This window comes from Pezoporus wallicus, unplaced genomic scaffold (assembly GCF_028554395.1).
Source record: "Pezoporus wallicus isolate ANWC-B61680 ecotype Strahan unplaced genomic scaffold, APGP_CSIRO_Pwel_v1 contig_2871, whole genome shotgun sequence".
NCBI lineage: Eukaryota > Metazoa > Chordata > Aves > Psittaciformes > Psittacidae > Pezoporus > Pezoporus wallicus.
Window position 1 is genome coordinate 2,139,959 of NW_026640775.1, and position 26,138 is coordinate 2,166,096.

The following is a 26,138-nucleotide window of genomic DNA, read 5'->3' on the forward strand; positions in this document are numbered from 1 at the left end:
TGGTCTTCCAAGCACTGGACAAAGAACCGCCAATTCTTTGCAAGCAGTGATGCAGTTATGGAAATATTCTATTTCCAGCTGCCAATTTTCCACTTTTATTCCTGGCTTAAAGAATTTCAAACCTGCTGCCTCTTCTGCTTTGTGACAAAATATCATACACTGAATTTCCACTATCTGCATTAATGGGATGTGCAGCTACTACACGTAAATAACAGGTGCCAGCCTAGAGACATCCCTCCTTTGAAATTTCAGAGAGGTTCTTTTGTAGCTCTAAGAAGGTTTTGAAACCTTTTCAAGTGCTGGGATTTTTATTTTCAGTAAAGAGAGCTATTTCTGCTTCCTCTTATTTTTTTTTTCCCCTCCTTTTTCATTCTGGAGGAGAGGGTAATGCTAGCTGGATTGGTACACATGGACTCAAAGTATGCCTTGCTACTTACTGTTGTGTAGCTTCCTATGCTGTCAGGGGTCAGTTTGCAGTTTGCATCTTGCCTTTTCCCAGCAAGGCTTTCCAGGGAGACAAGTTCACTGCAGAAACCAGGGAAATTTGAGGAAGTTACTAGACCAGATGTCAGAGCAATGCCTGAAGAGTGTTTCTCCATAGGGAATCTGTCTTCAGGACTTGATATAGCCCTTTAAGACTCTAAGCATACCTTTAGACTCTCCTTATTTCAGTCTCCCGTTGATGTCGTGTGCCAAGAGGGCTGTATTCCTAAATAATGTAAAGGTAGCACTATCCAAGTGTCTGATGGGCTTTAACCATTCTCAGGGGTAAACAGGGAACTGCTGTACATGGAGCAGCTGCGCAGTCTGCCCTCACACCTCCCTTGGGTGTCACTGAAAGTGTGCCTGCAGAAACCTTCCTCCTCTTGAGCTCTGACTGAATTCATCACATCCTTGTCTCAGTGCTGACCATCACCCCACCTTCCACAGGGGTTTAAAAGAAATCAAGTGGTCAGGTGAAGAATAGCCAATGACTTGTACTTAAGGGTCAGGGCACTTGCCAAGTTAATGGACATACATCACCTGTCATTTGACCGCCTTCAGCGGCAAATGTGCCTGAGAGCAGTCTCTTACTGCACAGCTGTCACAGGTATGGGTCTAAGAATATCTTTGTTGTTTCTCTGTCTTTAACTATATGAGAATGGGATTCTGCTATTATTCCACTCTTGATTTCGCCCCTTATGTTGTAACACTCTGATTTAACTGTGCATATGCGGACTTGTTTCTCATCCTTGCCCTTTGTCAGTGTGAGGGTGGCACATGAATCCGATATATATATGATATAAAGTACTTTTGGAAACTAACCCTGGGTTGGATTTTCTTTTTCCTTTAAGACAAGAAGTCCTTTTCCAAAAGCAGTCATGGGCCAATCCAACTGGTAAAACTGGGCTAGTTTCACTGAAGTCAATAATCTTACGGCAGTTTAAAACAGGTGGAGAGGTGATTCTGTAGAGCCAAGACATTAAAGAACAAACAGATCTGTTCAAGCAGTTCGTAAAAGACAGATGTAAGAGACTAAATAATTACCCAGTACATCATCTTAATGTAGGATTGTTCTTGGTTCATTAACTAATACTTTATTCAAGGTGTTCCAAGTGATAGGGTTTTGACCATTTTCTTCATCATTTCCTCACAATTAAAAAAAAAAAGTCATAATATAATGTTCCTGGCCTTCAGTACAAGTACAATTTCTTCCCAGTTTCTCCTAGGGGACATTAATGGTAAAGAGACCTTGAGCTTTAGGTGTGATCTTCCATCTCTTCTCAGATATTTCCTACTTTAAGATCTTTGTAAGTTTTTTTCTTTTTGTTGTTTTTATTGGTGGTTTTGTTTTGTTGGTTTTTTTTTTCTGTTACTGAATCAAGCAATTCTTTCATGGTCAGGACAGACTTTCCAGTTCTACCACTGAATGAAGGAGATGAGATAGATAGTCTGTCAAAATGAATGTAGTACCCCACCAGTGAAAGGCTGGTTTTGAAACAGAGAACCAGTGCTAGCCTCTCTTCTCGGATGTAGGATGCCCAGCTAACTCTGGGGACAGCAAATGTTATCTATTAACAGCACCAGACCTGGTCCCAGTACAGAGCCCTTTCCTACTTTACCATGAGTACTTTGTGGTCCATCAGCACCTCTAAGTGCCCACATCCCCAGCCACCTATCCTTTCTAAGCTTCACTTGGCATTGTTGTTTCTCTGATTTCTTGTCTTCAATACTTTTCCAGCATCCCATATGATTCCCTGCCCTACCATCATCACTTGAGTATCCCAAAGTCAGATCTAATCATGTTATTTTTTTACTAGTCTTCTCACTCTTCTCTGGCAAATACTGAGGCTCCTAATCTGACAGCAGTAAGAAAAGAAAACAGACAGAGGAGCCCCCTTGAATGAAGCTCCTTTCACATAAAGCATAGGGACGCATTTGGGGATGACTTAATTCCCTTTTCCAGCTTTATAAACTGCTAGACATAATCATTATAATCTCAGAGCTAGATCTACTAGGAAGCTACAGAAACTGCTTTTACAGTTTGCCCAGGCTATGGTCCCCTTCCTCCCTTCATTTCCTGACCCTTCACACCTCCTAGGAACTGAAGAAGAAGACAATGATGGGTGCTGAGCATCGGGAAAATTATCATTGACTCTTTGCCAGCTGCCATTCAGAAAGCGCTGACAGTACCTGCCACCATTCCCTTCTGTCATTGCATGTCCTCTTTGGTGTTTACATTACAGGCATCGATATCAGCTGTAAATGTCACAGATGTGTCATTATTAATTCTCTTTTACATTGGAGGCTGCCCTGAAACAAAATCTGGGTATTGAGGGCAATTCAGAAACATAACAAATGTCACTGAAGAGGAGGTGGCAATAGAAGTGGATGAACTGAAGAGAAAAATAAACTTACTATGTAACAGAGGTGGGAATTGGATTTCTTCCCTCACTTTACTCATTGCCTACAAGGTGTCTCCCACCTCCATATAGCTTTAGAAATGACGGTGAGAGATTCTGTATCACTGGAGGTATAGTATGGGGCTGACCTTATCTAGAGACTGAGTAAAGGTGAGCTGGGGAGCCAGTCCACCAAAGTATCCTGGTTTCTATTTCCTGCAGCCTGGATTATATTTGCTGCAGTCTTAAATGTGGGTGAAAGACAAAGAAGCAAGACTCTGTTACAGTCTTAATTTCTTTTCTAATGTTGGCTGTAAATGTTTATCATGTAGCTCAATGCACCCTGTTGAGCCAGTAGAAAAAAGCAAATAAAGCGATGGTAGCTTTATTAATGTCTCTCTGATCAGAATGTTTTTATGGTGGTGAAAGGACCTAGATATGATTGAAAGTAGAACCTTGCTTGAGCTAAAAAAGAAGTTCTGATGTAAGACAGTTGAGAGGAATATTTATATAAATGGAAGTACAAAGGAAGAAAGGGAAGGAAGGCTGTAATCTTGATCAGGCATGTGAAGGATTGGAAGCGGACAGTGACTCTGGGAAAGACATGCCTTCTGGGAAAGTTAATTATTTTGTTATTATAGGATGGTTCTCTTCTAGGCTTTGAAACAACTGTTTTTTGGGGTTTTTTTTGCTTTTATTTATTTAGTTATTTATTTATTTTCCTGTCAAGACAGAGTATTTGGCCATTTGACTTGAGCCTGTCTTCTTAGTTTAAACAAGATTAATACTTTGCCTTGTACATTGTGATGCTGTGGTTTGACAGATCTGACTGAAACTCAGGAGATCACAGCTTTGCTTTCAGCTCTGTCACCAGCCTGCAGGGTGACCTGGGCCAAGTCATGTCATCAATCTTTGTCTCATTTACTTGCCTTAAAGTGAGGCTAGTGGGAATAACCTACTTTTATTCTTTTTAGTCTGTATTTTATTAGAGTACCCCAGATAAAAATATTGGATTCAAGCTTGTGTTGAAGGGACTAGTGATGCCTGGTCACATGTATTCAAATATTTATTTTAATGTAGCTAAACTGATAGATACTGCATGGCTCTTTTTCTTCCTGATCACTTGAAGGAATCTTTTATAACACTCAGAGATGAAAGTCCTGTAGCCTTTACACTGGAAAAGGACTATTCCTAAGATGCCTTTGAGGAGTCTCTTTGATGCCCTCCCCTTTCTAGGTTTGGTGGGCTGCTAGCATGATGCTGCATCTTCGTCAAGACAATAAAACATTGAAATCACCATGTAGCACAGCATAGCGTGGTTCAGAAGTGGCTATACTGGCTTTGACACTCATTCCAGCTTGACCTAATTTTCCCTGATTTTCAGCATGAACACAGCTAATACCCCGGAAATATTTCCAGTACTTGCACTCAGAGATTTTGTGCACTGTGCATTGGAGTGCCGTTGGCATTTTTCAAGCAAACCAGATGCTCAGCAGATCTGAATGGTTATATTTACACTGTATTTTCATCCTAGGCTTGAGCCTTGGGCTTTGGCTCCACACACCATGCTAGTTTGCCCAATCTGATCTCAGCTGCTGGGAAGTGGTACCGAGCATCCTGCCCAAGTGTGGTGGAAGCCTGGCCTTGCTGCCCTCTCTTCCCTCGCCCTCCCCTTGCACACCCTCATCTGCTGAAGTAGGTCTGACCTGAGAGGTTTATGATGTGCCCTGTGCAAGACAGAGGGTATTCAAGCCTGGGCCGAGATTTGGATTGGGAGATTAATCAGAGTTCTGACCATGGCTTGTAATATGGGATGGCTGACACTGAACAGCTCTTTAGGACAGCTGCTACGAAAAAAGGGCTGATCAAGAATAGGGCCTTTTCCAAGCAGACTTGTTCCCATACGGACTCCCAAAACATAAATGTAAGGCTGAAGCATGGCATGGGATGATGTTTTCTTTCCATTGTACCGTGTGCCTTTTACTTTTTTCTCTCTCTCTGATGACTGCTATTTCTCTTTGCAATGCCATGCAAGAGCAGCCCACATGCTGGGCATCAAATGGAGATTATATGGATTCACATCTCAGCAATTTATCTTTTGTTGGCTTGTCTGAGACTCAACGTACCCATCTGTTTTTTAATACCTCAGGTACTACTAAATTTGAAGTGACTCTGAGGGATAGCTATACAGATTCATAAAGCTTTTTACATAGCCTCATCTTCAATATAGATGGATGTCTTTCTTTCTTTATTTGTCCCTATAAAAATCTTAGAGTTAGTAGGTAGACAGCTTGTCAGGCTTTGGGGTTGTTTGGCTGGGATCTGTCACACTCCTAAGAAGCTTGGCACCCACAGAGAAGTAAATATGATTTGGTATGGGTTTTGTACACAGTCTTAAAGCTATTGGGCAAACAAAAATAAATTCAGGACTATACATTACCAAGCTCGATTTTCATTCCAGCTATTGTTTTTATGAGAAGAACAGAGCTTAACAATCCGATTTCAGTATTTGGAGCAGCATTTAATCATCCTGTTTGTGCAACCACCAAGCAAACACATATTCCCTATCTTAAAAACTGTTGGAAAGGGGAAGGAGATAACAAAGGTGTGATTAGCTGTAGATACCAGCAAAAAGTATGCAGTGAAACTAAACTTAAATCTTGTGAAAGATGGTGACACCAAAACTATGTTGATTTGGTAGCTGAATCACCTAGTTGGACAAGGACATAAAGTGCCTTGTGCAGGCGGCTGCCCTCCCACTTCTGCAACAGAGGCCTGAGCAGGGCACATGGGGAAGCTGAAATTTCACTACCATTGTTTGACAGTCTGTAGCTAATGGCTTTAAACAGTCCTAAATCCTGCCATATAAAAACACTTTTTAAAATGTGCTTGAGAGTGTGAGGAAACTAAAAATTTGTGGGATTTTTTTTCTTCTTCCTGGCTCTTTCCCAGTGGTAGTTATAGGCACTGAGTGTATGTGCAGGCACACAGTCACATGCTCTCTCTTTATAATGAGGGAATAAAAAGTATGGGAAGGTCTCCTGGTGCATAAAAACTTAAAGAGTAAAAAATAAAATGAAAAAAAACCCGCTTAGGGTAACAACAGGGCTGTATTGTCTTCATGGCTTGCAGCCCGGACTCCAGTGAAACAGGGAGTGGAATAACAGCTGAGGAATCTGGCACAGCTCTGTCTGTTGTGCTACAAGGCTGTTTCTGGATGCAGGTAGGTGGACAGAAGGTATCTTGGCCTGACCCTGGATCCCTGGATTTCCTCTGCTGAAAGTTATCAGTCTTCAGCCCTGGGATGATGTCTGGACCAGAAACACTGGAGGTGTCTCACTGTTACCAGGCTGGCTTTGCTTGTTGTGCCTCCTTCCAAACAGATAGCCCTTCACTTTTTGGGCATGTACTGAAGGCTGATCTGGAGAGGGATGCATTTGGGCATGTGCTCAATACTTTTCCTCAGTGCTAGCTAGTTGGAGCTAGAACAACTAGCAGATCATACTCAGTAAAGCAATAACACCTGAAAAAAGCTACTCCCTAATTCCTTAATTACTGGTATTCCAGTTGGAACGTCTCCATTTATTTTGGCTGAGTTTGCTCAGAAACATAACTAATTAGCAGATATCTATCAGCAATTAGACTCTCTGGAACAGTCTTCTGAGCCCTTTACACATGTGGGCCGCGTCCATTGTTAGTTCAGGGAGACTTTCCAGATTCCCCCCACGCCTTGAGTTGCACACCTACTACAGTGAAGCTGCCCCAACTTTAGGCACTTAACTGGGCCGCCAAAGTTGTCCTAGGCTTTTTTCGTTGTCAAAGGACGAAGCTAGGTATCTCCAGCCAATGGTCTGGATCTAAGCAAACTGGACCACAGAGGGCAACAGATGCAGCAGCACTACTGACTGCAGAACACAGCAGCTCTCATTCTGTGCCTGCTGATAGATGAATTTTGGGAGTGTAAGTCCAGCTCCACCAGCAGATTATCTGTTAGTTGTGGGCATATTATAATTCTCTGAGGGTACTGCTGTGTAGATTTCCTTTCTTGAGGCTTTTTAAGAGAGGCTTCATTACAGGAGGAAGTGATACAGAGCCATGTAATTTCAAAGCAGAACAAAGCTTGCTGTAGAGGTGTGAGCAGAATCCTGGCAGCCCTCTGTAGTCAGGATAACATTTCTCAGATGGTCTTCATTAGGAAAAAAAGTCTTTATATTTAAGCTCATTTTTGGTTTTTGCAAAATCGCAAAAGTTCTGTGGATTTCCTGCAGGAGAAAACATTTGTAAAACAAAAAGGGATTTAGGATCCCATTTCAAAATTTCTGTTTGAAACATGAAAAACATGAAAATTGTATCGGTACTTTCCTATGCATTTTTCATATTTCTGGTTTGTGTATGCATTCGTTCATACATCACTGTTGAAATGTTCTCATTTTAATTTTAACGCAATTAAACAGTCTGTTGGATACCAGTGAAACCAGGAGTAAATCTGATCCACCAAAAGAGGAAAGATGTTCTAATTAATGTAATTGCCCTTAATAATTGAAAATGGACAAATACCAGAATATTTCAATGACAGCTTGGCGTCTTACTGTTATATACTGATAGTAGCATGAATGTTATATGGTGTTAGCGATATACTGTTATTTTTAAAACCTACATAAAGTTCAGATTTATTTTTTTTTCTGAAAGCTGGGTAAGGAATATTGGAAGGATAAAAAAAAAATATCAAAATCCATTCTTTATGAAAGTCAGTTTTTTTCCTCTTTTGATTGGAATTCTACTTCCGTATTTGAAATTGAACCTGCAGGTAAGGAACCTCCAAAACACCTGACTGTAATGGTTTAAAACTGTGGTGCCACAGCTGTCTTCTTTCTACTGGAGCTGACAACCATCCTCAGAGCAAGATTCAACAAACTTAGCTTAACCCTCTTATTCTTTTCGCCAACACACTTCACTTGTATCTGTAACTAAAGGTTCCAGACTTGATAAAGAAGTGGTTGGAGCAGGGTCTCTTGTTGCACCCTGTCATTCAGTCTGAGGCAGAAGCAATGACCTGCAGGAGGAGAAGATAGCAAATAACTGGAGGCAAAACATTTTAGCTGGTCTTGGATGCTTGCCTGCCTCCACCTGGTACTCTGCATCCCATAGCTAGCAGCAGCTGCAGGCATATCTCATCCTGCTTTGTCTTAATTTCCACTCTTGTAAGGAGTGTAACTGATAATGCAGCTACCTACCTCAGAGGAGTGCAAGAATTAATTAATGTTAGCAAAGTCTTTTGAAGATAAGATCTAAGTATCATTATTATTAATAATTTACCTGCAATTTGCTCTGTGCCTTAAAAGACAGAAATAATTTACCATGAAATGATGTGATACTACCTAGGGCTATATTAAGGTCTTGAATGGATGTGAAGGGCTTACATTACCATTAATGTAAACTACTGCGCAGAGGTACCAAAAGGCAGAACTGGGATTTATGTAAATAACCAGTCAGGACCTCATTATATTACACAGAATTAGTATTTATAGGACACAAAGATCTTATGAATTATAAGTCACCCGTTTCCTGGAATGGATACAGAGGTGCAGATTTTCAAAAGACAGCCTCTTTAAGAGACATAAAAATTAATTCATAATATGCATTTAAAGACAACAACAGGAAAGACCTAAAGATTTATTAGTCTGAGAGGCCACACACTTGAGGCTTTCCTTTGTTTCCTCAAACTGACACAGCAATCCCCTTGCATAACTTACATATCATTGTTTAGTCCATTCATTATTCTAACAAGATACTAGGCATAATCTTAATTGAAAACAGTTGCTTTGCCAAGAAAGCATAGGCTTAAACTTCAAGGGAACAGTGCTGAAAAGCCAAGAAACCCATGAACAGAATCAGAGAGACCAAGAGACCAGTGACAGCTCCTCCTGTCAGGGGACCTAGAGAGAGGATACCCATGTGCTGACCTGGAACCCTTGGTTTTTAGGAGAGAAATTAAGGCAGTTCCAGCAACATCACGGTCCTTCCTGGACCTTGAGAGCAGAGGGATGCTCACAAGAAGACCTATGCATGGTTCACATACTACTGCTCAGCTGTGACCCAGACTTCAATAACTTGCCACAGAGTCAACTTTCCTTTGTGTGATAAATAAAGGTAAACCAACAGCACTGCTTCATTCCCCTTTTCCGGGGATCGAGACACATTTTACTTTTATAGGTTATGAAGACACAGCCCAGAGGTATCAAAGGGGAGAAAAACATAACCATCTGAATAAAGGATTCTTGGCAGCTGCCACAGCTATGAGATGAAACAGGCTGACTCTGGTGTCAGTAGAGAATATCATCTCTCCCAATCTGAGTCCAGGCTCTGGGCAGATTTTATGCACAGAGCACAGCGAACAGCATGAGGAAAACTTAATATTTTTAATAGCTGATAAGCTTTGTCCAAGTTTTTATCATATCTGTGACATAGCATCTTCCTGAAGCCTTATCAAATTTATATCTCCAAGGTTAACCAAAGGTAATACTAATGAGGATGAAATAGCAGAGATTATGAACTCCAGCTGCTGAAGAGAAGGTGAGAACATAAATCATTTGCCTGTGAGCAAGTCTCCACAGAAGAAAGTGTCAGTGCTGGTGTAACAGATTAGACAGTCCCCAGACAACCACACTGGAGGAGCTGGAGTGGACACCCTAAGGTGTCTCTAAGGAGACAAGTATCTTCAATCCTTGGTGACAACAGAAACCTGATTTTTGCCTGCCTGGAGACAAAAACATAGTTACTTTTCACTTAACAAGACAAAGCAGTGGAAAAAACTTCTATATGTAGTCTGCAGACTTATGTATCTGAGCAAATCATTTATAACTGAGGATTTAGGTCAAGCTAGGCAGTTTTAGCTTATGGGCCCAAACACTGTTCTCAGACTGTATCTGCTCCGGCATTTGGATGTGAATGGTAAAGAGTCCTTCTCACAGCATTACAGCTTATGTGATAGGAGACAACAAAGAAGCATGATGTTGTCTTTTAAAATAATAAAAGTATTATAGCTGTTTCATATAGTCATTGGCTAATGTTTACAGGGATTATGAAGTAAGTTTTCCAGTAAGGAATTAAAAATTGTCATTACTGTCATGTTTCTCAGAGCTTTCATAGCTCGCCTTTGGGATGTGATCCCAAGATCAAAGTCCTTAGGATAAAGTTAACAAAGGACTTTGTTACTTTGTCCAAAGTAAACAAAGTTAACAAAACTGTGTTTATAAATGCTATTTGTGCAGTTCTGGTTTTATCCAGGAGAAAGTGGTGGTGCTCAAAGCAGTTCATCACTGTTTTGGCTGCCCCTCAGAAAATATTCCGAGAGCTAGAATTTCCTCAAAAACACCAAGAACCAGAACACCGACAGTGAAGTCCTCTGCTTTCACCCAGTTCAAAATAGGGATGTGAAACTGGACAGCTAATGAGAGTATGAAGTCAGTTTCTGCTTTATTCTGTCCTCCACTTTATGTATATACTAAAAATTCATTAGCAAAAGTGAGTTGGAAACTCAGTCATAAAAGAACATAAAATATTAAAGATGCATGTTCTGTTTCCTCATCTGCATCAGGATGCAGCTACTGGCTTTTGGCTCTGTCTCTATCTCTGGCTCTGACTTAAAATTCTACCCAGGGCTTAAGAAACCTTCCTGATAAAACTTTCATAGGAACTGATGTTTTTACAACGGAAACTTCTCTTTCAGCAAAGAAATATTTTTCTGCAAATCACCATTTTTCTGCGGAACAGTTAGAGACAACTCCAGTATAGAACTTGCTGCAAAAATGATTCAGCTTCATTTCTTTGTCACCAGTGGTCCTTATTCCTTATCTTTATTCAGTGATTACTGGCCTCTGTGATGGACACAAAATCACTGGATTTTGCCACAGTACTGCTTCTCTCCATTGCTAGATTCATACTCAGTGGGCAGAGGTACCACAGATGTCAACTGTCTTTGTTGCTTCTCAACTCCACTTGCAGACATTTGGTGGTCATGTGGGGCAGACTCAGGTGTCACCAGGTTGCAGGTACTTCTTCAACTAGTAATACTTATGATCACATTACCACACATTGCCCAGGTTAAGTCTTTACCATATATTCAAACAGTTCTTGCACGTTGGCTCAGATAAATGGGTGCTAGTCAGAAAAGGGATAATTTTGCTGAGTTTGTAACAAATTACAGTAGCATGTGTCACTGGAGTTGAATGTCACAGAGGCCAATGTCAGCCCGTCAGATTGGTCTTCACCCTTTCCAGTGAATTCCCAGAGTCAATTGAATTATCTGTCTTCTGGTATTACCTTCTGTGTAATGGACCCAGGATGCTTAACAAGTATCAGAGACTGGAACACAGTGCAGAAATCTCTGTCTTAGGAGACAGTGGTATGTCTCTACATGGCAGCATGTGACCTACTTCTTAAAGGATAAAGCTGATGTGACAGTGAAAACCAAAGCTTAGACAGAGATGGAAAAAAAAAAAAAGAATTAAGGCACCAGAATGAAGAATCTGTTACTCTGGCTTATGGTGTAAAGTCTGAAGGAAAGAAAGTTTTCTTCACAAGGGGAAGTGATGGCAAAGATGAAATTGTTCTCAGACCCAGAAGAAGGACATTTTGAGGCTGCTCTGTCCTTACAGTGCAAACATTTCTGATGTGTTGTACCTGATTTACAATTTACTTCCATTAAAAACTTTTACTGTCAGCCCCGTGTCGAAACTCAGTCTTCTCAAATGCTTCATTATGTCTCGGTATTTTTTTATATTGAAACATTTGCTGTCAAAGACAACTTGGATTGTCACTACATGATTGGTATGCATGGCAGCCATCTCTGTCTCTGAAGATATCTTGAGCAATCAACTTCATGCAAGCAGTGATATTGGCTAGGCTGGAATTCTTGACTTGTCCATGGATCCAGGTGCCTTAGGAATGACTGGCATGGGATGGAATAGAAATATCAAAGTCTTTCTTGGTTCAGTTGCTTTATTAGGTCTGTATTGGGATTGTATGTTCGTCTGATCAAACTTTTCTAGGTGCAGATCAAAGAATTGAAAACGATGCTTCCACTACAGAGCAAACATATGTCTGCATAATACAGATGACACCATAACATGTGTCAAGCAAGGCAACCCTTTGAGGAGAGTGCTCAGGTTGCACATGTTGAGCTCTGATCTTTTTGATTTTCATATAAGGATGGCTTTTCAGTAGTTAGGGTAAAATACTCTCTGGATACATCTGAGCTGTCTGCTATTGTTAACTGAATTTGTGGAAAAGGAATCTTGCTTAAGCTGTAATAACACTATATTCATGTTAACAGCACAGTGACATCAAATAAAAGGAAGTTAAAAAAAATAAGGTAAGCCCATAAGTAACTGGAAAGCCTGTAGCTTTTTTCCTGTCAGGCAATTGTAATAAATGCTATTGTGCTTTGACAAAAGTGAATGCAAGATATTGTCATTGCAGGACACACAAGTCAGTTACTGGGAAAATAGCTGATGATTTTGAAAGGAATTCTGTGTCTTCTTTAAACAGATTATAATTATTATCGTTATTATTGTGGTACTGTAATGCTCCTAAAAAAAAATAATCACTGATACGTTGGAGATTTCTGCCCAAGTGGTGCTTGGGGGGGTTGTATTTTTGTATTGTTGAGTTACATAGGATACTAGTAGGTAGAACTCTACACAGAAATAGTATGTCAGTGTTTGGATGCTGGTTTAGGTACTGTTTTAATTTCAAACATATAAAGTCAAAGGTTTTCAAATTTGTGAGGTGAGTGGATCAGGAACCAGAACAATCCTATTTCTACTGAATCTGAAGCAACAAAAAATTATCCATAGCATCTTCTGAACAAGGAAACTCAAGAGTTTGGAAACTGCCAATTTCAGGGCTTCTAGGTTCCCAGTTCCTGGTCAGCTCCACTGCTAAGCTACAACCCAGCATGCCTAAAGCCCAGGAGCAAAGAAAGCCTAAACTCATTGTGACAGGCAGAAGCTGGGGACCTGGAGATTTTGAAGCTTGGAAGCTCACTATCTGACCAAACCTGGGCTCTCCATAATTCATCAGCAAATTGTCAAGCAAGGAGAATGGCACTTGAAGTAAATATCTTCCATTAAGCACAGTGGTGGGGGTAAGAGGATAAGTCTGTCTATTGGTTAGGTAATAGGTAATCCCAACCAATTGTTAGTGATGGGTGCCTTAGAAATAAGCACTGATAGTACCTTGGTATCAGCGCAGTCAGGGTTGCATGTAAATAATCTGTAATGAAGATGTAGCGGGCAAAAATAGCTATGCTGACCCTACAGCTTCCGCCAAAGAGATGATCCCACTCATCCCTGGCCATTCTTTTCCCTCGTGCCCTTTTCCAGCTCTCCTCCAAGCCATCAGCAAGCTGATTAACCTCGCTGAACTGACAGAAGGTTAATTACTTTCTTTTTTTCTTGGTAGGTTTTCTGCCATCTTTAGGTCAGTTTCAATAGGAGTTGAAAGCTAGAGTAGGGGAGGAAGGGAAAAGCAGGAAAGAGGAGAGCTGGACCTGTTTACTAGTTCCCTCTCCCAGGGCCAATAAGTCCTCTGAGACATTTTCCCAATGGACAGTGTTGCCACAGGACTCCATATGGACTCCACTGCCTGTATGCAACCAGTCTGAGCTTTAGCATGGGTTTCTAAACTTATTTTCAGATTTCCTCTTTAAAATTAATTTTCCCTTGCCAGTTCTTCTCAATGTACTGTAATTGTTATGCTTGTCTTCACAATTCCTGGAAAAGCCTGTAGGATAGAGATTACAGACAGGTCCGATTTTCACATGTCTCAGTCCTACCTGTGGATCCTCTTGGGTACTTTATTGACTCTGGTAGAATTATTCTGTTATAAAAAGTAGATGTACAGCACACAAAAATTAGGTCTAATTGCAGTCTGCTGACAACAATGACAGGTATGTCCATAAGAAAGCAGTGTGCTTTCTGTAACACCCAATAGTCTCGTTTTCTAGGACACAGATAATTAAGTGTATCTTCTCAACTCAGCACGATTCAACTTTCCAACTTTCCCTGTAGCATAAATCTTGAGTAAACCTGAGTTATTCTCTGCCTGGGATCAAACTAGACCCCTTATAATTTTGTTCTTTTCTTTTCTCATGTGTGACCATGAGATTGAATATGTACCAACAACATCAACCTAGAGCTGAAAAAGAAGTTTGTAATGTCAGTCTGTCTCTGAGAGCTGTTTGATTGAGTCTGGGACTATAGCTAATAGACCCTGCACTGCATCGGTGTTCATACAGTATTACCTTTTTCTCTATTAGTAATTCTATGATTTTATTTCTTTTTTTTTAATGCTGCACTATTTCAACTCCCCTCTTCCAGTTCATTCTAGTTGCTTCAAAACTGGTTGGAACTTATAGTCTTGATTAAGAAACTGGGGCTGTGAGTGCTGGCATAATTGAGAATGCCTTGGAATAACCAGTGTGTATGATATCCTTTTTACTTTATACAAAAGGGGCAGACAAGTTAGAATTTTAAAAACTATGAAGAAAAGTACTGTCCTTATTGCAGCTGGAAAACTGGCAGTAACAAAGATTCTGCCCTGGCACAAGTGTACCCAGCACAGCTAGGAGTTTAAAATATATCAGAGCATACTCTAAGGTGCAGCAAAGGACAGTTACACAGTTTTGGCCTCTGTAAGCAGGTGCCTTTTCTGAACAAAAGACCCCTAATGAAGGAGGCCCTATATGCTGCATGGATACCAGCAAACATATCCTGAGAAAACAGAAGGGAACTGCAGAATCTGAAGCTGAGAGTCAGAGGTTGGAAAGGATTTCTATGGGTCATCTGGTCCCACCCCACTAATAAAGCAGAGCCACTTAGAGCAGGGTGCCCAGGACTGTAGAAAAACCTTTCCAGACCATAGAGTCTAACCGTCAACCCAGCTCTGCCACGTCCACCACTAAACCATGTCCCTATGCACCACATCTACATGTCTTTTAAGTAAACCAGGGATGGTTACTTCCCTGGGCAGCCTGTTCCAATGCTTGACAACCCTTTTGGTGAAGAAACTTTTCATAATGTCCAATCTAAACTACCCTTGGCGCAACCTGAGGCCATTTCCTCTTGTCCCATTGCTTGTTACCTGGAGAGAAGATGACATCCACCTCATTAAAGCCTCCTTTCAGGTAGCCCTAGACAGTGATAAGGTCTCCCTTCAGCCTCCTTATCTTCAGACTAAATACCCCCAGTTCCCTCAGCCATTCTTCATCACACTTGTGCTCCAGACCCTTCACCAACTTTGTTGCCCTCTTTTGGACCCACTCCAGCACCTCAATGTCTCTCTTGTAGTGAGGGGCCCAGAACTGAGCACAGAATTTGAGGTGTGGCCTCACCAGTGCCCAGTACAGGGGGATGATCACTGCCTTGGCCCAGCTGGTCATGCTATTTCTGTTTGTGGTGTTTTTGTTCTTTTATCTTACCAGGCATTTCACTACAAGAACATGGTCCTCACTATAATAACTGTTTGTTTGGCATCAGCAAGTGAATTTTTACTAATTCCCAAGGTTTCAGGAAAATGGTGAATTTTATGCAAAATTTATTCACAGACTAGATGTACATTTTAATAAAGTGCATAGTAATTTTCATTTATATGTTCAAATGATACCACCTGCTCAGAATTGCAACGGGAAAAGCAGTCTTTGCTCTTATATATCTAGGGAAGACCTCTGCCTCCTGCATTAATTCTTTTTTAATTTAAGTCATCTTGGAGGTGGATGTGGAGAAAATGAGTTATCAATTTGTACAGCAGTTCTAAAAACATAGAACTTTTGCTCAATGCAGGTGTAGGGCTGTTCAATTTAAAAATAATCCACACACCAACAAGGGAAAAATAAAACCAAACCCGAACCAGGTAAGAAACATTTGTCTCCTGGACAGGCTGTGAAATGTAGTGTAATAATTTATTTATTTTTAGATTACCACAGACGTTCCCAAACTTTGGCAGCAGCAGAGACCATTTTGCAGTGACATGATGTGTAATGTTGGCAAAATTAAAGGCACAGCATCCCAGACCACTGGTCTGCTTCTCAAGTTGGATCATGGACAGAATAAAACAGCATTTCATGTCTTGAAAGACCATGTTTTGTTATAGCGCATCTGTCACTTTAACAAGGGAGACTGGAAGTATGACAACCTGTTAGAACACCTTTTACCTCCAAATTTCAAGGCACTTTGCAAGGACAGCACTTAGATGGCAAACGTATAAGAAGACTCATTAGTATCCCATGCTTTTACCGCCCCTCTGCTTCTTCGGTTGCAAAATGTGAATGGTAGTGATTTCCTTTGTAAAGCGCTTTAGGGACAGGAGAAACACATAGCGTGAGTGGGATACCATTCTGATAGAAGTAACTGCAAGTAGAAAAGTCCTGCCCCAGAGTGTCTATAGCCTCGGGCTCCAATCATTCAATGCATTCAGCACTCACTGTACTTTGTGCTCTGTGAGGAGTTCAGTTTACTTCAGTGCTGCCTGAAGTGTGCCTTCAGAGTGCCCGAAGTTAAATACACGCAGGTAAGTCTTTGACAAGTCATGGGCTAAGTGCTGCAGCGTTATGCAATTCCCTTTGCGTGGATCTCTGGGTCTATTTGGAGCTCCCCTACAGCAAACAAAATCACTTTGGATGCCATGGACTACCTAATGATAAAAAGACAGAGATGAACAGAAAATATACAATGGAGAGAGAAGGCAGGAGTGAAGCACATGAGAACATTTCCCAGGCTGGCAGGAAAGGAAGGGTTGCCAATATTCCATGTGGGATGGCTGAACGAGTGTAAGCATCACTGGGTACATCTGTGAGAGGCTGAGCTGGCCATGCCCAAAACTGTGAATGCATCTGTCGTGGTTTAAACCCAGTCAGGTAACTTGTTCCCTCACTCTCAGTGATTGGTGCCGAGCTGACAACAATTGAGGTCTGTCCCCCCCCCCCCCCCCCCCAGGGCTCTCCCCTTCCCCGCTCCCGGAAGAACGGGGAGGAGGACCGAAAGAGTGCAACTCCTACGGGTCGAGACAAGAACAGTCCAGCAACCAATGTACAACACAAATCACCACCGCTACTATCAACTACAACAATGATAAGGGAAAATAACAAGGGAAGAGAATACGATACCACCGGTCAAGAAAACGAGTTCCACCCGGAAGCCCCTGTCCTTCCGGGTAACTCCCAGTTACCCCCCACCCCGGGCATGACGTGCTGTGGTATGGAATACCTCCCTGGCTAGCCCGGGTCAGGCGCCCCGTCTCTGCTTCCTCACAGCTTCCCCTCCTCCCTGGCAGAGCATGAGCCTCACAAAGTCCTTGGTCAGGGTAAACATCACTTAGCAACAACTGAAAACATCGGCTTCACCACCACTGTTCTCAGGCTGGAAGTCAAAACACAGCACTGCACCAGCTACCACAAAGAAAAAAAAACATGACTGCTACTGCTGAACCCAGGACAGCATCCTAGAACCAGTTTGGAAACTACGTGGCTGTATTAACAAGGCTCCAGGCTTGACCTCATATAATCCTGAATACTCTCATACATCTACCTCTGTGGTCATAGCCTGTACAGAACTTTTAGCTGACACATGGGGGGATCAGCCAAGTACAGTGTTGGGATTTGGATGCCAAATCCCTTTTTCCATCCTTCCTCTGTGGAAGGCAATTCACCTGCAGATTTGCTGAGCATCTCCCATTCACACCCAGTCCTGTTGGAAAGATTTCTGAGGTTTCTTCCTACTTCCTGCTTGTGATTCAAAGGAACAGAAACCAGAAAATTACCACGATTTCAGATGCGAGTTTTTTTTTTTAAGCTTCACCTCATGGTTTTGTGGGACCAATGTGATTTTTCTGAATGTTTTGGACTGGGAACATTGCACCTAGATTAGCCTTTCCCACTATTAAGTTCCTAGCTTGAAATCCATAAGGACCTCAGTCCAGATCCACATTTTCCCAGGCAGATAAACTGAATGCTGTGCAATATTAATGTACATGAGTCTTTCAGGGAAAACTTTAGCAGTAATCAGATTCTCCATTTAAATCTTTCTTCTCACACTTGTCTCATTTTTGAGCTTACTGAAATCCCACAGGTGGTTAGCATTATGGTCAGGAAAAACAATATCCCCATTAAAAATTCCTCCCAAATGAAAAACCTTTTGCTTTGCCCATTTCTGTACAGGGAGGCTGAATGGTGTGAGTTATTGCACTTCCAAGGCCAACGGTGCTTAGTGTGATCTGGGCTGCTTTAGGCACAAAGGCTTGGCATATGTTACTAATCTCTCTTTACAGGATGGAAAAAACATATTCAGAGCAGCAGGAGTACTCCTGACATGGCAATGGCTGAAGACGCTCACCAGAAAAGTAATAGAGGCTTAGAGGTTTTTTTACCACCATTTTGAAAGTGGAGCTCAAAAGAAAAGATAGATATTAGTAGGTTTGGAAAAGCTGTGGGAGAAAGAAAAGAAACAACCAGATAACCAGATGGAAGAAGGAGGAAGAATAGAAAAGGGAGGAAAATGAGAAGGAAAAGGGAACATGTGAAACATAGAGGCCTAAAGAGGATTTGGGTCTTTCTGGAGAGGTGGCTTTCATCTATATTTTACAAAATCTCTGTCTTCTGTAGACTGTTTCACACTGAAAAGAAAAATGTGGAGGACATGGACATTAATTTAACTTATAAGCAGTTTTCACATCTACTGGAGAACTGCTAAGGATCTATAAGCCAAAGAGCTGAAAACTGCTGCTTTAGACATCGGGCATGGAAACATTTCTCTTGCTGGCCATGCAGCTGTAAAAGTGATGAATGAGAAATGGCAAGAAACAGGCAATTCCGTAAGAATGCAGATTATCTCTGACAGGGAAGAGACAGTGTACTGGCAACTGAGTAGTAGCAGAAGTAACTGACAGATAGAAACAGAGAGAGAAAACAGGTCTTAAAGGACAGAAAAATGGTTCAGCATAATAATGATTCTCAATCTGTGAATTTCATAATGGTGCAATAGGCAACTCAGCCATCCCAGAGCACCTAGAAAGTTCAATAATGAGAGAGCCTCAGCACTGCAGCAGCCAGCAGCTGAGAGCTGGGTATGGCAGAGTGATCGTTTGTCAGCACCTGAAGCCCTGATCAATGCATGCCACACAGGCTGAACAACAGAGTGACGGAGGGATGGGAACCATAACTGGAGCTCACACAGGGTGAAATACCCTTACTAGATTTATGAGGTTTTCCCATTGCTATTGTAAGTGTGAGCAATAAACAGTCACATTCCCTCCTCTGTCTCTACCTGTGGGAGAAGAGAGGGCACTTACAAAAAGTCCTCTCTGAGGCATCCCTCAGCCCCTCCTGTTGTTACCTGAGCTCAAGCCCTTAGCATATGCTCCAGTGGTGCAGTTAAGTGCCTCCTGAATATTTATTTCTGCTGCTGTTTAGTTGTATGTTAAATAAAAATCTTTGCTCCTTTTCAGCCTCCTGAACTGCCACACTCCTCTCTTAACCCCAGAGCTGAAGGAACAATTTAACAGCCTTAACTAGATGTTATCACATTTGTTTTGGTGTATTATTGGTAATTTGCATCCTGATTCCCTTACCATCAAATTTAGTGGAAGACAAGAGCTGTTTCCTTTCATCCCCCTTTTTTTTTTCTTCTCCTTTTACCTTAACAGGGAGAAAGACACAAAGAAATAAATACAAATACCAAAACAGCTCCAGATGAAAGGCAGTAAAATAACTGCCTGATGCTGCCTCTTGAACTGACTGGCAGCAACTCTTGAGTTTATCCTGTGGCCCTGGCTTGCAGGATTGGTTGCTGTTGTGAGGCGGGACTCCTCTCTGTGCCCCGCTGGATCCTTTTAACTCCTCCAGATCTGGCCAGGAAACATGGCTACAGCAGGTTTCTCAGATTTGGAGACAGAAGAAGATGGCACAGGGGTGTCCCCCTGAGCTTTCCCAGGAACACTGTGGGCATGATGCAGCTCCTGTCTCACCCTCCCTGACTTTAAAGGGTTGTAGCTGCCATTCAAAGACTGAGGGGGTCTCATCTATTTTGTCCTTGTCACCTTCCTGGTCTGCTCCTTTAATCACGTAGGATAACTGAGCCAGAGCCAGCTGGCCCTTGCAAGATGGTACCAAAGAACAGCAGCAGCGGTATTGAGGATAGAAACAAAAAGTGACATTTCACATCTCCTGAAGTATCCTGAGACACGCAGTACATCTTGTAAGTGTTTGTGTCTGAAGTCTTCCTTCTTGGAAAAATACACTGTGTGTGAGATGGGAGCTATGAGACCCTGTCAAATGCTCATGTGGCTCCCAGGAAAAGTCTCAGCATTTGGGTCTCAAATCTGCCTGGTCACTGCTGCTCCAGCCCTGCCTTTTCGTTAATGAGTGGAGGTGGGAGTGCAACCAGAAAAGAGTTAAGTGGTTTAGTTATACCTTTGGCCCACCTGCAGGGTATATGAAAGCCAGGGGAAAGATCACAGTAAAGAAAGATTACAGAATCAGGCTGCTGATTCGACATGCAAAAGAAATCACGCATCAGGTTGGATTTGTGGAACGGTGTGAAGTTTTCTGGTCGCATGGGGTGCGGAGACAAGGAAGTAGCTGCACATTGCTTGCTCTCCTCTCTCACCAAACCTGTTTTTCTCACCTGAGATCTATGGTAGACACATCAGAGGCATCTCCACTGGAAGAGTGCTGTCCATTTCCCTCCCTGTTTGGATTTCACCCACCCACTGCTTAGGCTGGCTATGCTGCCTTCTGGGATACCAGAGGATGTGTGATTCCCAATGCACATCATGTGCCTCTGCCCCAGAGACAGTTTGGAGGCCAGCAAGGTAGATGCTCTATGCAAATTATGCCCTTGGTAATGTCAATGGGGTGCAAATTAAACAAAGGGAAGCTGCTCATTGCTGAGCTCTAAATCTCTGTGGTGCAGGACTCCCATATGGGGGAATAACAGTGACAGCTGCCTGTGACCCCAGGCCACAGCACTGCATGCAGGTTAAGCCAGGCCCAACTCAGAGAGGGAATGAGGAACACCTCATCCTTCGAATTTAATCTTCCCTGCCTATGCCATCCCTCTGTGCCGAGTCCAGCCTTCACACTGATGAAACAGAGCCCTGTTTAAAAATGCAGCTGCAGCCATCACTGGGTTTTTTCCATGCGTACAAATATTCTTTTGACAGTATGTCTGTATCGAGTTAACTGGCAACAGAACTGGTGTTTTCTTCAATTTAAGTGAAACATGTGAGTCCCTTCATTTAGGACTTGGAACCACAGAAGCAGCTTTGCTCCCCCACTGTCCCAGCATGCATTCCCACCCCCAGGCCTTGCCTTTCCCTTTTCCCCCCATGTGGGTTTAGTTCTCCCTTTCTCTTCCTGAGACCTCCGGGTTTTTCCCCTTTCTTGCAATTTCTCAGATCAGTCCTAGTGCCCTTGCACAACGTCATCCATCATCATCCTTCTTTTTTTTTTTTTTTGGCTAATAAAGGAAATTCAAATCCCTGCCTTTGTTACCTATTGAAAGCCATGCGTTAGAGTCACAACAAATTTTATCTTCTTTTATTTTGTTTTTTTGTTTTGAAATCTAATGGGAAAACAGAACAAACCAGAACAATAATTTGCTCTCTGAGAAAGCAGGAAACCTAAACCTCGGGAGTCCTTAGAGAACCACAAGATGAGATATAAATTAAACAAATTGTCCCCAGCTGTTTCCTGACACAGCTCTAGGAAGTCCGATGCACAGAAGGGAGGGGAACTGTGCGATAATAGAGTCTCTATTTTTCTTGCTTTATATAACCACTGCTGAAAGCAGAGGAGATGCCCCAGCAGAAACTTCTTCAACAAAGAAACAGCTCTGAAGTGGCCAACTCTCCCCACTGTTCTCCAAACACCCTCAAGTTTTTCTCTTACGAAAGGCAATGAGGAAGGTTGCATCCCAGGAGGAAGACACAGTGGAGTCTGGATCTAAATAGAACTCCCAGAATTGCCTTTGCTGCCTCACCTTGTTTTGAAAATGGAACTGTTATTTGTTGCCTTGTGGGTTCTGGGAACATTTCCTGAGCTAAGTCTAGAGCCACTAGAAGTCAGTCCCACAATACAAAAATGCTTGCATCCCACAGATGGTGGTAAGGATCAGTGAAAGCAGAGCTCCAAGCCCCACGAATCCAGCTGGCAGCAGTCAGTTTAGGAGATGTGGTATACCTGGTTTGGAAGAGCAGGTAAGAGCTATCTTAGCTCTTGTATCCAGTGAAGAACATTGGTCACTGCAGGAGGTAACCAACTGCTCATTTCAAAATGTCTGCTTTTCTTTCAGATTGTGATATCCAGTTATCTTTGCTTGGGTTGTCTTTCCTGGTGTGCTGCGTGTCTACTAATGAGCTCAGACTCCTGTCCCATCATTTTCCTCTGTGTGACACTGTACAATTAAAAGGTATTTTGATGAATCATGACAATGCAAGCATTAGGTGAAGCCACAAAATGTCGGTCTTCAGTTAGTCAGAAAGACTAAAAAAATGGTGGCAAGAGATGCCTTCATTGCAGACTATGCACTAACTATGCAACACTGGGTAATCCTACCTCCTGATCTCTGGGGAGGAAGAGGCTGGGATCAGTAACTGAAGCCCTGTTCCCTCCTGGCAATGCATTGTGCTAAACCCCTTGCCTACCACTTAGCTCAGGCAACACTTTCTACTCTGTGTTCTGTCATTAATAATTCATTTGTCATGTCATGTAATGACTTTTTTGATCATTATGAATTCATCTGGGGCTAATGTGCATGTCATATCCACTGTGACAGGACTCAGTAAAGCAAAACAAACCAACCAGTCGACCACTATCCTTCTGCTTTATCTATCTGTATGCAATTAATTTACAGTTGGTTGATTTTTCAATTCATCTTTTTGAGGTTAGTTTGCAGTTAGTAATATCTTTTTTTTGAGTTGTTGTGGGTTGTTGGTTTTGGGTTGGTTTTGTGGTTTTGTTTGTTTTTTCAAACAAAGATTTTGATTTGCATCTTTCTATTACTCCCTGCTGAGCATTTGTCAGATACGCAGCATCATCAGACAAACAACCTTTTCCCTTCCTTTTTTTACATACAGATATTTCTGAGAGCCAGAATCAAATACTTGAAGGACAAAATCCTTAGTACCAGATTTTTTCCAAAGTAGGTTATCTTCCCACTGAAGTATTACAACAAATAGCCAGAACTTCACAACATTACAGTGAGCAGGCAGCCAAAGTCATCTGGAAATGTGCTTTCTAGACAGCTATATGATGGTAAAGATGTCAAACTAATTGCTGTGTCCATAGTTTCCATTATGCCTTTGTCAGCACTCCCCAGCAATATCTGATTGATTAGACCATCTCTTGGAATAAAAGGCTTCAAAAACAGCTTGTTCCTTTTGCCAAGAACTCATCATAAGTTCAATCTGTATGATAGTCTTTTGTTGTAACAATGCTTTTCTGCTACAGGTCTGACTAGGGCAATGCAAACCAGTGTGCAACTGTCATTGACTCCTAGTCTTTGCAGTACTGAGATGGTTTAAAGTGGTGATAAACCAAAAAAAAAGTGGAGGCAAAAGGTTTGGCTTTATATTGCTACTCCCCAGGTTATACCCTGTCTTTGTTTATTCTCAATATGGGGAAACAAACCTTTCGCAACATTTCATCAAGTGCTGCTAGTTAAACTGAAGTGAAGCTATGTGCTTGGTTAGTTGGTAGTAGCTAGCAACTCAGGATATGATTACCCCAACAAACTAATTCTGTTCCCTTCTCTTTTCTATCCTCTTCTCAGTAAGGAAGCAGTGGCTGGCTGCATGTGCTGGGTGGCTAGACCTGCGAATGAACATCTCCCAGTCATGAGTGAGCAGGCGGCCATGTCTCTGAGCCTATAGTTTGAGAGGGAAATGGAAACGGAAGCATGTGGAGCTTCATCATTGACAAGGGAAGGGCTAAGGTTTGCTCTTGCCCTAAGATTGTGCCATCAAAGCTCAGCATGCAGCTGTCTGGCCAGCACTTCTGTCAGTGGAGTTCCTCAGGAGGCTTACCTCCATCACTCAGGAGAAAAGTCAACAAGATGAAATGCCTGTGTCCATCTATGTTCACCTCTGTAGTATGCTCCATGGCGATGGGTTTGGGTACCAGGAATGTTTCTGCCAGGTAAGGCCCTTACTTAGCCTGCAGTGCTCAGCTGCTGCTGCCAGTTCATTCAAGTACCTGACCTAACACGTGACAACCTTTGCAGAGAGTCACTCTTCCTTGAGCTTTACCTTCTGTGCCACTAAAGCCAGATAACGCAGGGCAAAGTGGTTGCCAGCAGGTAGGCATCCCTGACAGTCACAGCACTAGACCTGCACTTCACAACTGCCCAGCAGGGCAGTATCTTATGCGTACATGGTCTTTTTTCCCTTTTGAAACTGGGAAGTGAACCAGCAGGAGGTCTGCCTTAAGCAAGACACAGACACATCGGGGGCATCCAAGAGGGACTCTCCAAATTGGACTGCTTTCTCAGTGGTTCTGAGTAGAAAAAAGATCTTTCTGTTCTAAATTCATGCTTGGCAGGGATTGTGAGTTATTTCCAAGAAGACCACTCTTGTTTGACACCCATGAAGTCCCAAAAATACATACTCCAGTCTGAACAGGACAAGCAGAAACAAGGAGAAGAGATACATACATACAGAAGCACCATAACATTGAACTGCTCCTTGCATTGTGTGTGTGTAAAGAAATCCCCATGGAGTAGCTAAAGTTTTTGCAAAAATACTCTTAGCAACACATCGCTGGTAAAGAGCTTTCTGTGATATATAGGGTCTGAGAGGTTGCAGCACCATGACCATAATTCACCACTTCCGCTTGAAAATAAATCTTACTCCAAGTGGCATGAAATGAAGGTAGGAAAAGACAGAGAAAGTGGAGATATTTCAAATAAGAGAAAAGGGATAATTGCATTTCAGGACTGATTTTATTTTAATTCAGCTTATATTTTACAGACTCAGACTCAACCCTCCTTTACCAGCCCTTCTGGGTCACAAAGTGTTAGATTTCTTGCAGACAAGATAACGCAGATATTGCAAATGGTCCGTACAAAAGGACAGTCTGGAATGGGTAGCTGTTGTCTGGATTTAGATGTGAATTTAGCTCTTTTTTCTGCAAGAGGTCCCTTGCATGAGCTCAGGCATGACACTTTTATTTTTTTTCCCATACTTTTGGGCTAGGGAGTGTTTCTCATGAGGTTTGTGCAGACCTTCTGGCACACACAGACTCTTGATTTTGGTGAAGGTCCTTGGCTAACAGCAGAACAACAGAGATGAGAGTTACATACAGGTAATAAAAGACATTGCTCCAAGTGAGTGCATGTGATGATAGATACTGAACACCTAATTCACTCCCCCTGAGCATAAGCATTCAGGAACATTTGAAATGCCCTGGGAGCATCTGAAACATTCACAGAGAGCTGTCAGACATGGCACAGAACCTATGGGACACTGAAGCAGCAGCTGGAAGAGAGGTAGAATACTGTAGGGCATCCCAGATGGTTTTAGAAGCTTGCAGTGAGAGAAATGAACAGAACCCTTTCCTCCTTAAACTGCATTGGAGGCTTCTGTACAATGAGTTGACATACGCTATTTTACTTCCCTACTCTCTTTTCTACATATGACAACTAATATGCCTCTAACTACTTCCAAACCAAAGGAACAATATCCTTTAGCTCACTGAAAGAAAGGAAATACATTTATTATTCTCCAGGTCATATCATAATAGGTAATACCTAAACCAGGGGTGATTCTGCAAGCACAGCTCTTTACATTCCCCAATGCAACACTGTGAACAAGCATGTAATTTGTAGTGTTAAGCTCACAGTCATTTTAGAGGACTACTGCAGCCTAGAGCCAGGGGAAAGGGGTACAAGAGGGTAACCATGGGTTGAGCAGCCGTGGTGGGCATTCATTCTGCATGAAGTGAATTGGACATGAACTTGTAGGTCACATTCACAGGGATACAGTAGATACAAACTCTATTTTTCCCATGAAGTGAACCAAAAGAAAGGCACTACTATTCTAGCCCAACCACCAGAAGATTCATGAAGAAAGGGAGTGTATTCCTTAGCCCATAAAAAGAGGGGGACATCAATCATCCAGATTTGCCAGCACCTCTCTATGAGTGGGTAATCTTCTGTCTAGGCTCAATAAGGAGCAAAAAAAAGTCTGTTTGTGTAAAATGCAGAT